Source organism: Engraulis encrasicolus, chromosome 20 (assembly GCF_034702125.1).
Source record: "Engraulis encrasicolus isolate BLACKSEA-1 chromosome 20, IST_EnEncr_1.0, whole genome shotgun sequence".
NCBI lineage: Eukaryota > Metazoa > Chordata > Actinopteri > Clupeiformes > Engraulidae > Engraulis > Engraulis encrasicolus.
This window is the reverse complement of record NC_085876.1, coordinates 33,013,600-33,026,878: the sequence shown is the minus strand read 5'-3', so window position 1 is coordinate 33,026,878 and position 13,279 is coordinate 33,013,600. Positions and strand designations below refer to the sequence as shown.

Below are 13,279 nucleotides of genomic sequence, written 5' to 3'. Positions count from 1 at the left end.
AAATCAGACACTTTGGGACCCGACCGACCCGGATTTCAATCATACTTGGTATGCAATGCAAACTGGCAATGGATGTTCAAATGTGGAGCTTTCAAACAACACCACAGGCATCTTTTTGTGACTAACACTGACTGATATATTCAAGGCTCAATGTATAGTGTCCTACCCTCACATGTGAACCTTTCCTAGTCTGTTTCTCCCTTAATATTAGTGTCAGATTCAAACCAATGCAGTTCTGGGGTGCTACCTTGCTACTAAAAAGGCACACCAAGTATGATTGAAATCCGGGTCGGTCGGGTCCCAAAGTGTCTGATTTCACGTGAAATGACCCAGCCCTACTCTTCACCACAGTATGCCTCTCTGAGTAAACATGTTTGGATGTACAGTACACCTTGCAGACTTACAGAACACACATTGGTCACATGGACACAAAACTTCACGTCACAACACTTCAGTTCAGGGCACTACACTACAGGATGACACATACATAAATATTGCACATAGTATAAAATCTACAACAAACTCAACAGAAGAACAAAAGAGAAGCTCGAAAACACACCATCCAAACAAATCTTGTGCGTGTTTATTCCCAGAATGCATGCTGTCCATTCACAAATACAGTATTACCTTTTTCATGAATACTTACCATGATGACCATTCAATTCTAAGAATTCATTATGACAGGGAAAATGCCACTTTTCATACATGAAAAGGGGGATCTTCTCCATGGTCTGCCATTTTTGAATTTCTAGACATGTACATTTTTAGCTGGAAAATGTACTGTACTTTGGTCATACTAATACAAGTAAATATTAGTTTATTACTTTGTAAATATTCTTGAAAACATTCCATTTGACTATAGACAGCACAGTTTGAACGAGCAGCATAGTTGCAATACATACGTTGGCCACCATTCTACACAGTACACCTTTAACAGAGATGCACATTGGTGTACAGTATGTATCTAAGCATGTGTGCACGCACAAACACATCCACACACACACACACACACACACACACACACACACACACACACACACACACACACACACACACACACACACACACACACACACACACACACACTACTTGTTTACAGTGATGTACTGCACAGAGGCTCAGGCTAGTGATAACAGACAGGCTCTTGCTGCTGCTACTGCTGCTGCTGCTGGTGCATGTGCTGCACTCACACACTGCCAAACAGCCATAGGTACTGGCTGACCAAGCAATGCGTGTGAATGCACACACACATACACACACACCCACACACACAAACATATTCCCAAAGACATACACAGACACATGCATTCACCCATATTCACAAACAAGCATTAACACAATGAGCGTGCACGCACACACACACACTAGACACACACACACACACACGCACGCACGCGCACGCACGCACGCACACACACGCACGCACGTGCACGCACACACACACACACACACACACACACACACACAAGACACACACAAACACACACACACACACTTTACAACGACATACGACAGCATTTCTTGTGCAACACAGCAGTCATTAATATTCTCACCGCATGACATGTATTTTCGGCAGCGATCTGGATAGAGACGGGAAGAGAGACCATGATGGAGACCAATGCCATGACATAGTATCAGCACGTCTCTAGTTCCATAACGTCCCATAACATCATATGACATAACGTGCATCTATCTGCTGTGGATGTCTGATGTCAGGAATCATCACTGTGGCCAATATATCAGCGGTCATATTTCATCTTGTACTGTACACCCTTGTAGTCTCCTCCTGATATGAATGTGCCCCTGGACGTCTGTGTGTGTGTCTGTGTGTGTGTGTGTGTGTGCGTGTGTGTGTGTGCGTGCGTGCGCGTGTGCGCGCGAGAGAGATAGAGAGAGAGAGAGACAGAGACAGAGAGAGAGAGAGAGAGAGAGAGAGAGAGTGAGTGTCATTACTGGGTCCAATACATCAGCAGACATCTTCCTCATGTACTGTAGATCTAAGAGGGGGTGGAGACCACTGATGTTTACTGAATTAAATAACCCCGTTAGTGTGTGTGTGTGCATGCATGCATGCTTGTGTGTGTGTGTGTGTGTGTGTGTGTGTGTGTGTGTGTGTGTGTGAGTGTGTGTGTGTGTGTGTGTGTGTGTAGTCACAGTAAGCATGTAATTACTGGTGAAGGCTAGGAGAGTACAGGTGGAGCATGCTGGGTGATGGTTAAGGGTGACACACGATAAAAGCAGCACAGACATACAAAGTGGATGTGTGCCTGCCTTTGTGTTTCTGTCTGTGAATCTCTCTGTCTATCTGGTGTGTGTGTGTGTGTGTGTGTGTGTGTGTGTGTGTGTGTGTGTGTGTGTGCGTGCATATTTATACATTTTATACAGTTGTTGACATGCATGTTTCTTTTAGGTGTATTTCAGATTACCAATGTTGACAGCATTCATGCATCCCCAAACCATGTCAGTCCCACTACCATGTTTAGCTTTTGATAGGATACACTTTTTTTGTAAAACTCACTTGTTTACCACCACACATGCTTGACACCATCTAAAGTATATTTGTTTATCTTGGTCTCTTCAGATCACACGACATGGTTTCAGTGATCCATATCCTTGGTCTGGTCATCTCTCTTGAGACCAAGATAAACAAATTTGGGTAACACTTCCAAATAAGGGGCCATAATTAACAGCAAAGTAGCTATAACCTAATACTTTAGTAAGGGTTAATAATCATTACTTAACGCAACATTAGACACATATTACTTGTTATTAATGCATATGTTAAACATTAGCAAGCAGTTACTTAACTATTAGATAACTATTACCTTGTGTTACAAGTTCATAGCATAAAAATTATTTAACTAATAGATAAGTAAGGGTACAGTAATAGTTAAGAAGCTATTAGGTAATACTTAACTAAGGACCAAAATTAACACTTACTAAATACAAAAGTAAGGCATAACTAAGGAATAAATAATACCGAAATATTGTGTGTAGATTGAGCACCCATCATGCACTGCACTTCTTGGAGCTAATATTCTCAGACATTAACTTAATTATCACAAAGGAATAGTTAAGTTTCGCTTCAAAACTATTACTCTTCATAATGTTCTGCATTTATTGTAGGGTTTTTACCATTAAAACTAATAAGTGGTATATGAACAAATTACATCTCATCACCCCACCATCATTGAGAAGTGTCCGTCCAATTCTTGCTATATAATGGCTCCTGTTGGATTCATTATAGTGATTTGAATGAGTGAACGTAGACGTCACAGTAGACTAATTACTTAACTATTAGGTATGCGCAGCCAACTCTATTATAAGGGTCCCAAACACCAATATCTATGGATTAATTAACCATTAGTTATCCGCAGCCAACTCTAATATAAGGGTCCCAAACATCAATATCTATCCATTAATTAACCATTAGTTATCCTCAGCCAACTCTATTATAAGGGTCCCAACTCCCAATATTTATGTATTATTTATCCATTAGTTATGCCATACTTTTGTATTAAGTAAGTATTAATTTTGGTCCTTAGTTAAGTATGACCTGATAGCTACTTAACTATTAACTGTGCCCTTACTTATCTATTAGTTAAATAATAATATGCTATTGTTATCTAATAGTTAAGTAACTGCTTACTAATGCTCAACATATGCATTAATAACAATTAATATGTGTCTAATATGGCATTAAGTAATGATTATTAACCCTTACTGAAGTATTATGTTATAGCTACTTTACTGTTAATTATGGCCCCTTATTTGGAAGTGTTACCCAAATTTGCTTTAGATGGTGTCAAGCATGTGTGGTGGTAAACAAGTGAGTTTTACAAAAAAGGTGTATCCTCTCAATAGCCAAGCATGGTAGTGGGACTGACATGGTTTGGGGATGCATGAATGCTGTCAACATTGGCAATCTGAAATAAACCTGAAAGAAACATGCATGTCATCATGCACTGTGACTACTGAAGTCGATCATGATATTCTCCATAGGATTGCATTCAAATCTCACACCAATCTATTTAAGCCAGATGCAGACTCAAAATGTAAAAGTTCAATGCAAAGAAAGGTTGAAACACACACTGATGACCTCCCTTTTCATCCCTTTTCATTTCGTTTCATTTCGAGACGATTCGAGCCAACACAGCCCCTTCTCTACCGGATTTTAATCTGGGGTGTACTCACTTTTGTGAGTACATGTTCAAACATTAATGGCTGTATTTTGTTTTTTTTCTGAGTGAACAAGAAATGTAAGCGGTTAAATATGTTGTTAGAAAGTCACTAATCATTGTGTCAAAGTGAAATTTCTGTAATGCTTTCCTATGAAAATGAAAATGAAAATGAAAAACTCAGAAATCTGCAAAACTGTGAGGGGTGTATTCACTTTTGTGATGTACCTGTAGGGTGTACATGGGGTACTTGGGTGTGTTTGTCTGTTGCCATGCATTCAAAGTGGATGTGTGCCAGACTTTGTGTTTCTGTCTGTGAGTCTCTCTGTCTATCTGGTGTGTGTGTGTGTGTGTGTGCGTGTGTGTGCGTGTGTGTGCGTGTGTGTGTGTGTGTGTGTGTGTGTGTGTGTGTGTGTGTGTGTGTGTGTGTGTGTGTGTGTGTGTGTGTGTGTGTGTGTGTGTGTGTGTGTGTGTGTGTGTGTGTGTGTTTTTGCTTAGGCATAAGCATCTGTGTATGAGTGAGTGAGTGTGTGTGTGTGTGTGGGTAGATGAAGAAAAAACATAGCGACTGTGAGTGGGCTCATTGTGAATTCCACATGTGGAGTGATGGCGGGACAACAGCACCTTAAGTGACAGCTATTGAGTTACGCTGGCTGCCTGACTGTTCGTCCTCCTGTCCCTGACCCCCATGATGCAACAGGGGTGCGTTTCTCCATTACGTAGTTCTTAGCCAGTTAGAAACGTGGGTAGTTTCCAATGGGAAACTGCATTGAAAACTACAAAGTAGCTAAAGTAGTGCGCAACTATGGTTTCGAGAAATGCACCCCAGGAGAGGAGAGCAAGAGAAGGGGGGACGCATGGGCGTCATTTTAGATGTGAATGGTGGGGACCTGTCCGTACCGCTTTTGAGGTTAACCTAGCGTGTCCCTACTCCTTTTTCACAAATGTAAAAAAATAGCATACTCTGAGAAATTGCCATATTAACCCGTTAAAACACGGCATTATAAATTAGCTGTTACCAGAGTGGCAATGCCCAAGTCGTAATGTATTACTAAAGGCCCTGTGCACTGTCATAGTAGTGTAGTACTATAGTAGTTATCTTTCCATGTCTATTACAGCATGCCACAGGAGGGGCTACTGTCCCCACCACTTTCTAAGCCAAACTTACACCACTGGGGGGAAGGGTGGGGTTTGGAAATAGGTATCGCTTTAAGGTGGAAGTCTGCAACTTGTTTTAGTCATATCACCTTGAACTGTCATGAGATTCGGAGAGTGGTACATGAAATAGCACATTATGGAGATAAAAAGACGAGTGTGTGTGCTTGTGTATGTGTAGGCCTATGTTTGTGTGTTTGTCTGCTAGCAAGCATGCCTGCACACATACCGTAATGCGTCTACATGAGTGTATGTGTGTGCTTGTATGTATGTGTGCATGTCCGCATACAGCACTGCATGCGTTGGCGGGCCAGTGGGTGGTGGTTGGGGGGTTAATTGTGCCCTGATGCATAAGATGTCTGCTGTTTAGCCGGTGATGTTTATTTTTAGCAGTGGGAGAGGAGACAGGCCTCCCATCAGCTGGCCAGTGGAGAGATGCACAGGTCTCCACTCCACACCAGGGCTAGGCCAGACACAAAGACTGTGTGTGTGTGTGTGTGTGTGTGTGTGTGTGTGTGTGTGTGTGTGTGTGTGTGTGTGTGTGTGTGTGTGTGTGTGTGTGTGTGTGTGTGTGTGTGTGTGTGTGTGTGTGTTTGTGTGTATGTGTGAGAGAGAGAGTGGGGGGGGGTTGTACTGTATGTGTGAGGGTATGACAAAGGTCAATTCTGTGGTCGTCACCGGTCAACAGGTCAAGGAGGCACTCATAGCGACAGATAGAGGGGACAGAATGTCTTTCAACATGGAGTCTTTCAACATGGAGCAACATGAATCTTTATTTAGCACAGCACAGAGACAGAGAGAGAGAGAGAGAGAGAGAGAGAGAGAGAGAGAGAGAGAGAGAGAGAGAGAGAGAGAGAGAGAGAGAGAGAGAGAGAGAGAGAGAGAGAGAGACAGGAAACGAGTGGAGGAGAGAAAGAGGGCAAGCATTGGCAAAGGACCTCGGGTCAGAATCGAACCCAGGTTGGCCCTACCGTGGCTGATATGGTAGGGCACACGTTTACCACTCATCCGACACGGATTCAATTCCCGGTCCGGGTCCTTTGCCGGTCCTTCCCCATCTCTCTCTCCCAGCTCACTTCCTGTCTCTCCTTCACTATCCTGTCTCACAAAAACCAATAAAGGCTGAAAAGCCCCAAAAAAATACTTTAAAAAAAAAAGAATCGAACCCAGGTCACAAGTGTAATAGCACGGCGTCTTAGTTCATTGAGCCACCGCGCCAAAGATTCTTTTAGTTCTAACGCGCCAGGGAGCAGCATCTAAAGGAGAAAACAGGAAGACCCTACACTGCCCTCTTCTCACAGCAGAGCATTTCCATATGTACATACAAATGATTAGACCTCTGAACCAGCTGTGGATGGCCCTGCTCACTGATGGTGACAACAAATAGGGATTTTGGCGCTGGATGGCTCAGGCCAAAATTTCTGAAGAAATTAGTCGACACTACAGTGTGGCTTTTCTCTAGTCTAAACAATAGTGACTAACAGGGAAACACTGATGGCTAAGGCCTCCACATACCAGTTCCAATAGCATTGAGGACTTCTAAATTTGCCTTTGCACAACAGATGACACATTAATACACACAGCAAACACAGCGGACTAGACGGTGGATTCAAGAATAGATATCTTTATCAGGTGGCTTCAACAAAATACACTTGAATCCGGAGTCAAAGGGTGGCATTATTTCTCTGTCTTTCTCTCTCTCTCTCTCCCCCCCGTTTTTGAATATTTGAACAAGAATAATACCAATACTGTTTCTTCAGAGTGATGCTCCCAGGAGATCTGTGGTAGTTCACCATTGGGGGCTCAAAGCCGCCACCTATCAGTGAACTCTCAAGTTCAGTGATGGGAGGCACTGCACGATACCGCCAGAGATTCTTTAAGTATATAGATATGCCAATGTAATAGGTTGCTATGGGCACCTAACATGACCAGGTTCCGGTCTGCCTAAAGGGGCGTGTCATAATACTCCTTGCATTGAATAGAACAGTCCTTAGGTCTGCCTAAAGGGGGATTCCCCCCCCCCTCCCCCTTGCAATTGTAGAACCCGGAAACAATTGGCCAATGGAACCTCTCTCTGATACCACTGAGCTTAAGGTCCACACGGATAGCTCAGTTCTACCGATACTATATGAGGCTTCCAAAGGGAGGATTACTAACATTACACTACACATCAGTTACACTAGCAGGTGAGTCAGATACTACTCCAGGCAGTGGAATGATGTCATGCTCACCCAGGAGAGAAAGTGCATCCCATCCCAGAACTGGGGCAGGTCTGAATTACACAAACACACACACACACACACACACACACACACACACACACACACACACACACACACACACACACACACACACACACACACACACACACACACACACACACACAATCTCTCTCTCTCTCTCTCTCTCTCTCTCTCTCTTGACCGCCATCATCAGTTACTTGAGGATGTCATCATCAGAGGATGATGTCACTCACCATTACTATGGGCCTACTAGCAGACTAGGCCATGCCTGTCTCATACATGGAAAAGAGACAAAGAACCAAAAGGTAATGCTGTGTGTGTGTGAGTGAGTGAGTGAGTGAGTGAGTGAGTGAGTGAGTGAGTGAGTGAGTGAGTGAGTGAGTGAGTGAGTGAGTGAGTGAGTGAGTGAGTGAGTGACTGACTGACTGACTGACTGACTGACTGACTGACTGACTGAATGTGTGAATGTGTGTGTGTGTGTGTGTGTGTGTGTGTGTGTGTGTGTGTGTGTGTGTGTGTGTGTGTGTGTGTGTGTGTGTGTGTGTGTGTGTGTGTGTGTGTGTGTGTGTGTGTGTGAGTGCATGTTTGTGTGTGTGTGCGTGTGTGTTTGCGTCTTTGAGTTTTGGCCTGATTATAACGTGATTACATTGTCTTGTGGCACGATTAGCTACTTCAAGTCAGATAGTTGACACTATCTGAATGCATCTAGACTTTACAGCCTCTGATAAGCTTATTACATTTCATGGTTCAAAGTCCCACTGCTGCTAACCTACATTATCACAACATACTTTTACTGTGCCCTTAAACAACAATCATTTGACTTATCTCAATGCTTTGACGCAATACATCAACTAGAAAAAGATGTCCTACGTCACCCACCTACAGATACAACCTCTGTTAAAGGCTTTACAGTCAAAATGGCAATGACCAAGGTGCAATGTGATCGTAACCAAAAGTGGGCAAAGTGCCACAGTAACAATAACAGTAACAAACGCTGTAAAAAACTTTGTAATCAGTGGTCAGCGAATCTTTCCCCTGGTGGAAGGACTAATTGCACTGAGACAAATAAGTGTGACAGACCAGTGGTGTAGTCTATGTAGAATGCATATATACGCAGTTTACCAACCCCAAAATGTCAGGAATTTCAGTATTCCCACTTAAAATTGATTGATCCATTATTTAGAATAACACAAATACATACAGTATACCCACCTCAAAAAAAGGCTCAAATATACAGTATATCCACCACAAAAAAGTAGACTACACCACTGTAACAGACTAACACAGGCACACTAGCGAGGCAAGTTGAAGTTCAACTTTCAGGAAGGATGTGCTGTTATAGATTCAGGAATATCGAATCAGTCTATCGATCAACACTTTTACCGTAGGCCTACCAGCCATTCTCATCCTGCCACATGTGGTCTTTATGCTTGTGCAGAGCAAACATGTTTCATTGGTCTATGCTTAGTTGATCATAAAATTAGGGACCACCTAAATGAGACAAGCAAGTTCCCTGTAAGGTGCACATGTGGCATATGTATGAAACGGACAGTGGCAACACATCTTTAGGCTATGTTCAACATCAGTAAAAGAGACCTTTTCTGTTGTGGATATCTGTATTTTCAGCTTCTCTTACGTGGATACTCAACTGGTTTTGTAAGGCCCAACATCAGACAGGCCAAATAGGCCTACCTTATCAAATGATGCAGCTCACAATCCAAAAGCCCATGGTTACCAAGGTGTTCTGGTATATTTAACACGTTTGTAGCGCTTATGTTGAGTGCACAGCCTATTAGGTCACACAAGTGCCCAGAAATTACCCTTCTGTATGACCCACCGAACCTACCTGACTGATTGACTGATCCATACAAATGTCATTACATTAGATACACCATGTCAGCAATATATCAGTGCAGATGATTAAAAGATAGATGAAATTCTGGTGTTACTGGCCAAACAAGTGTAGAGCTTTTTCTTTAAAAGGAGACATCGTTTTTGACATACGCACACACGCGCGCGCACATATGCACATCTGCGTGAGACGCTTCAGCATCAAACCACAGTAAACTATATGAGAAGGCTAAATGGTATTGGCAACCTATACATTCGTAGCCTGCCAACCCACTGCCTAGACAAATACCTTTCCCAAATAATTAATTTATTTGTATAGCAGCTATTAAAAGCGAACCGCAGGCGCACGAAACATAGCCAACCCGTCCACAAATCCTTGCAGCTACACATCGGATAAATCATCCTTACCAGTCGTTATGTGGCACGCTGGTAGAGCAAGGGGGAAAATGATCCCAAGTAATTTTATCCGGCGACCATCTTGCAAATGCTGCCTATGTGCTGTTGCCAAGAGGTAGGATTCTGTTCTTCGCTCTCTCTCACTCTCTTTTTCACCTCCGATACTGAGAATCCACCTGTATACACTGCGCATCAAAACCAATAGGGTACATGTTCAGCCACTTCTGTAGGGTACTTATGCACGGCGACGATGCAAATCATGGGAACGTACCATTTTCACGTCCTCGAGGTATGTCAGCGGAGACAGAGATTGCATTGACACACATTATTTAAGTATATCGGTTTGGGGTAATTTCGATAGCAGATAAATTTCATGCTGAACTGAAATGTGAAAGGTTTTTTATACTAATACTATCGACATCTCCGCGATAAATTGGCATATTATTTGTATAATCCCCCCGCAAAAGAAATGGTACAGTCCTGCAACCGGGTTCTGTCCAACCAGGATATTCAGGAGGAAAGCCTTTCCTATCCATACAGGGGTGTTATAGGGTGCATCCCAATATGTGACCTTGCCTCCTCCACTTGTGCTTGTCTCCTCGTCCCGCCTCCTGGCCCCTCCTCCGTGGAGAAAATGATAAAGTTTCCCAGCTGTCAGCCTCGCCACAACAACTTTTGAGGGACTGTTTTTCATTCACCATCCCAATTGCAATCGAGAAAAAGACTCTACAATTGAGCTTTTGCAAGATATTGAAATATAATGCTGTTGTCAGTGATGTCATCATGACGAGAAGCGAGTGGAGGAGGCAAGTGGAGGAGGCAAGGTCACATATTGGGATGCACTCATAGTGTTGGCCATACCATCAACAGGTGCAAGGGAAAAGACAAAACGTCACTTTTTCCTGTCATCAGCAATAATCGGAGCGAATGGGCGAGCAGACGCTTTCGTGCTATTTTTATTGGCAATGACAGAAGAAGTAAAACAATAAAAATAAATACGTTTAAACAACCTGCCTAGGCATAGGCTACATTAAATCTCATGCTGATGTAACCTGAAATAAAATAAAAAAGGCTAATAACCACACATTTTTTTGCACAATGGTCATTTTAAATAAAATCTGACAAAATTACAAAATATTCCTGCAGACGAAAGCCAGTCTGACAGGCCTTGCTCAGTGTTATATGCCGTGTGACTGTCTGACCTTCATGTCTTTCAGCATCATCTCTCTCTCTCTCTCTCTCTCTCTCTCTCTCTCTCTCTCTCTCTCTCTCTCTCTCTCTCTGAGCACCTGGTCTGCCTGCTGGACTTCCTCTCGTGCTGAGAAACTGAAGACAGGCATCTCCTTCCTGCCCTGAATCACACATCCCTTTACATACATAAACACACGCACGCACACACACACACACGCACGCACGCACACACGCACGCACGCACGCACGCACGCACGCACACATGCACGCACGCACACATGCACAGAGAGATAGAGAGATAGAGAGAGAGAGAGAGAGAGAGAGAGAGAGAGAGAGAGAGACACAAACAACACAATTTCATAATACATACATAAATTACAACTACATTTAGAGTCGTTCCCCTTTGTGCCCTTGTGCCCCTGGCACCTCTAAAGCAATGGCACAAATAGAACAGACAATGTAAAAAAAACAGCTGGCTAGTTTCTTTTTTTTAAGTAGGCTATGTTTTTGGGGGTTTTGGGGCCTTTATTATGACAGGACATTGTGAGAGGAGACAGGAAATGAGCAGAAGAGAGATATGGGGCTGGGAAATGACCCAGCTGGACTCGAACCGGAGTCCTCATGGGCATGCAAGCCCAAATGTGGGGGGCTTAGGGCGCGCCCCCCTGCTAGCTACTTTCTATTGGATGACTGTCAGTCACCATGAAGCAGCGACAGATAAATGTCCATCACGTTATGCATTTGTAGTGGAATTCCGGTCAAAGACTATAGACCAACTCAATGTCTCCTACTTATGCACATGTGCGCATTCAGTATTACTGGATTATGGGGCGTAAAATGTGTTGGGCCTAACAGTGGAATTATAGTGGAATAATAGTCTAGTCGTGATTTCATGAACCCAGAAATGTTGAGTACCCTAAAGTTTTATTGCAGAAATGTCATCTATAGGTCAAATGAAGGGGATTTAGCTTGGTTGCCCAAAGTTGCACTTTGGGCAATTTGCATAATTAACATAAATATATCGTTAAGGTTAAGACTACTGTAGGTGAATAGGCAAAAAAACTTAAATCATAGATATCACCTTGAAACTTTCTCAGTTGATTACTGGTGATAAGAGAAGAAAAAAATGTATTGGAAGTTTTCTGTATTTTGATGTTTAGATATGCAAATGAGGGCATGAATCATCAATTATGTCCTAATTTGCATACAGAGGAAATCAGCTTTGCATGGTAAAACCAGACTGAAAATTATTTTTCTGTGGGTAAAATATGTATATTTGAGGGTTGAGTTAGTGAAAACCTTTTGAGGACCCTGGTCAAGAAGCAGTTTGGCATGTACCGTAAATGGATGAATTAGGTGTTTCATGCTTAACCGCTGTACTCTATGCATGTACATACGTACAGTGAACAAATGCAAAAGAGCTACGTATACAAACATTATACAATCGTATCAATTAAATGTTAATCAATTAATTATGATGGCATTATTCAATGATTTGCATCCCTCACCAAGTTTTGGGGGGACCTTATCTTACTAAATAACAAAAATAAACCACACACAGTTCATAAGGATGAATACCAAGAAGATAATGAGACTGAAGAGAGTGTCAAAACAAAATATGGAGATGCTGAAGGCTATGTGGTTGTTCTAAATGTGTTTACATGTGTGCAATGGTACACAATGGTATACAATAATTAATAGTAATTCATACCAAACGTGTTCTATTAGGCTCAGGTTAGGACTCTGTGCTCTGTGCCAGTCAAGTTTATCCACACCATACTCTGTCATCCATGTCTGTTTGCAGTGCACCAATGCACAAACAAGGTACACTACATAGTCATGCTGTAAGAGGAAGGGGCCTACTCCAAACTGTTCCTTCAAGGTTGGGAGCATGGAATTGTCCCAAACTGTTTTGGTATCCTGAAACATTCAAAGTCCATCTCACTGGAACAATGGGGCCAAGGCCAGCTCCAGAAAACAACCCCACATCATCATTTCGCATGCACCAAGTTTCACTTGGCAGTCCAAAATGTACCCTTCTCCTGGCATCCTCCAAAACTCAGACTTGTCCATCAGATTTCCAGATGCCTGATGCATCACTCCAAAGGCCTCCTGAAGTCTACAATAATCTCCAGTGGCAGTGTGCTTTACACTATCGAATCTGGGGCTTCGCTTAGCACTTGGTGATACATGACTTGGGAGTAGCTTTTTGGCCATGGAAACCCATTCCATGAAGCACTCTGCACACTGTACTCTGCACACTTT

General features: G+C 42.8%; 1 protein-coding gene across 1 annotated transcript in view; it reads right to left on the bottom strand.

Moving 5' to 3' along the window:
* The window catches only part of LOC134435863 (cAMP-dependent protein kinase inhibitor alpha-like), a 36,140-nt gene extending 26,114 nt beyond the window's left edge, over positions 1-10,026 (bottom strand). The window contains exon 1 of the mRNA XM_063184905.1: positions 9,836-10,026. The gene's annotated coding sequence lies outside the window, so the exon portion shown is untranslated. The remainder of the gene's footprint in view (positions 1-9,835) is intronic.
* Between the last annotated feature and the right edge of the window lie 3,253 nt (positions 10,027-13,279).